The sequence below is a fragment of the Eschscholzia californica genome, unplaced genomic scaffold (assembly GCF_041429995.1).
Source record: "Eschscholzia californica isolate CP2 unplaced genomic scaffold, dmEscCali1.0.p SCAF_13, whole genome shotgun sequence".
NCBI lineage: Eukaryota > Viridiplantae > Streptophyta > Magnoliopsida > Ranunculales > Papaveraceae > Eschscholzia > Eschscholzia californica.
In genome coordinates this window covers 107,501-110,000 of record NW_028238232.1, presented here as the reverse complement: position 1 = coordinate 110,000, position 2,500 = coordinate 107,501, and positions in this window count along the sequence as shown.

The window sequence follows — 2,500 nt, the reverse complement described above, 5'->3', positions numbered from 1 at the left end:
CCGAGCCTCACCAAGGCCGTCTCATGGCGTCCCGTGCCGTCGCATTTTGTCCCGAGCCTTACTAAGGCCGTCCCATGCGCGTCCCGTGCCGTCCGAGCCTCACCAAGGCCGTCCCATGGCGTCCCGCGCTGTCCCATGCCGTCCCGAGCCTTACCAAGGACGTCCCGTGCTGTCCCGAGCCTTACTAAGGCCGTCCCAGGCCGTCCCGAGCCTTACCAAGGCCGTCCCATGGCGTCCCGTGCTGTCCCATTTTGTCCCGAGCCTTACTAAGGCCGTCCCATGCGCGTCCCGTGCCGTCCGAGCCTTACCAAGGCCGACCCATGCCTTACCAAGGTCGTCCCATCGATCTCGGAGGAAGTACATCATAACATCGGAATACACCCCGACATCGATATCGGAGAAAGTACATCATCATAACATCGGATCGGATGCGTATCCGTCCAAGTGCCATCGACACTTCGAGAAGTTCGGACCTAGCTTCCTAGCATGTTGATGCGTCGGTGCTAATGGGGACATAAAGATCCCACGACGTTCCGAACGGAAGTAGCCGAAGTGTTCCGTGCGTGTGAACTCCATTGTCCCATGTGCCGGCTCTTGACTCCTAAGATGTCCCATGTGAAGGCCCTTCATGGCTAAGAATGTCCCGTGCAACGTCCCTTGATGATCCCCATAAGGTGTCCCATGTGCGTCCCATGCCGTGCCCAGCCTTACCAAGGCCGTCCCATGCTGTCCCATGCGCGTCCCGTGCCGTCCAAGCCTCACCAAGGCCGTCCCAGGCCATCCCGAGCCTTAGCAAGGCCGTCCCGTGCTGTCCCATGCCGTCCCGAGCCTCACCGAGGCCGTCCCGTGCCTCACCAAGGCCGTCCCGTGCTGTCCCATGCCGTCCCGAGCCTCACCAAGGCCGTCCCGTGCTGTCCCATGCCGTCCCGAGCCTCACCAAGGCCGTCCCGTGCTGTTCCATGCCGTCCCGAGCCTTAGCAAGGCCGTCCGATGCGCGTCCCGTGCTGTCCCATCCGTCCCGAGCCTTAGCAAGGCCGTCCCATGCGCGTCCCATGCCGTCCCGAGCCTTAGCAAGGCCGTCCCATGCGCGTCCGATGGGATTCCCGAGCTTTACCAAGGGCGTCCCGTGCTGTCCCATGCCGTCCCGAGCCATAGGGACGCTGTCCCGTGCGCGTCCCGTGCTGTCCCATGCGCGTCCCCTGCTTTGGCTCGGCTGGCCCGTGCATTCTATGGGGTCGTGGGACATTTCGAAACCCACCCGGGCCATTTCGACTCTCTCTTCGTTTGTACTATTGAGGTATTATTTATGAATTATTGGAGAAAAGAAACGGAAGAAAATATTTTTTTTTTCTATTTTTTATGAATTTTCCGGTGTTTATTCACTTAAAAATTCATAGAAAAATAAATATTTATCGGAATCGCTATTATAATATATCAAAAAAATCCTTGCGAAAAGGCCTTTCCAACGAGTATAAGTTTGCTGGATTCCGACGAGTAACGAGGGAGTAAAGGCCCAGTATGCTTGGTTAAAAAATTGATGTTTCCTTGTGAAAATAGGCAAAACAATAACTTTGCACTATAAGGGGGAGGGTTGAGCTCCTTCCCCAGAGCGTGCACAGCACTTGTGCTGGCACGTTCCCTAGTGCTCGCCAAGCACCATAGGGCATCCAAAGGGCAAAGCTCGGCCTACTACATGATGGGAAGCTTCTAATATGTCGGAATACGAAGAGATTTCGTGCGACCCGAAGCTCGGCTCGGGCGTCCCGGCCTGTCCCGAGCTGTGCCGAGCGCGTCCCAGGCCGTCCCGAGCCAAGTCTCGGGCGTCCCAGGCCGTCCCGAGCCAAGTCTCGGGCGACCCAGGCCGGCCCGAGCAAAGTCTCGGACTTCCCAGGCCGTCCCGAGCCACGTCCCGGGCTTCCCAGGCCGTCCCGAGCCAAGTCTCGGACGTCCCAGGCCGTCCCGAGCAAAGTCTCGGACGTCCCAGGCCGTCCCGAGCAAAGTCTCGGGCGTCCCAGGCCGTCCCGAGCTGTGCCGAGGCCGTCCCAGGCCGTCCCGAGCAAAGTCTCGGGCGTCCCAGGCCGTCCCGAGCTGTGGCAAGGGCGTCCCAGGCCGTCCCGAGCTGTGCCGAGGCCGTCCCGAGCCTAGTCTCGGGCGTCCCAGGCCGTCCCGAGCTATTGCGAGGGCGTCCCAGGCCGTCCCGAGCCAAGTCTCGGGCGTACCTGGCCGTCCCGAGCTGTAGCGAGGGCGTCCCATGCCGTCCCGGGCTGTCCCATGCGCGTCTCGTGCCGGCCCGAGCAACAGCTCGGGCGTCCCGTGCCTCGGCCCTTCCAAGTGGTGCTTCGTCGGACATCTCGATATCCACTCGAGCATTTTCGACCTTTCTCCATATGTGGGTGTGTGGGTATTTATCAGGAATATTGGAGAAAGAATCGGGAAAAAAATATTTTTTTCCTATTTTTTTTGAATTTTTAATTGTTTATTCACTTAAAAATTCATAAAA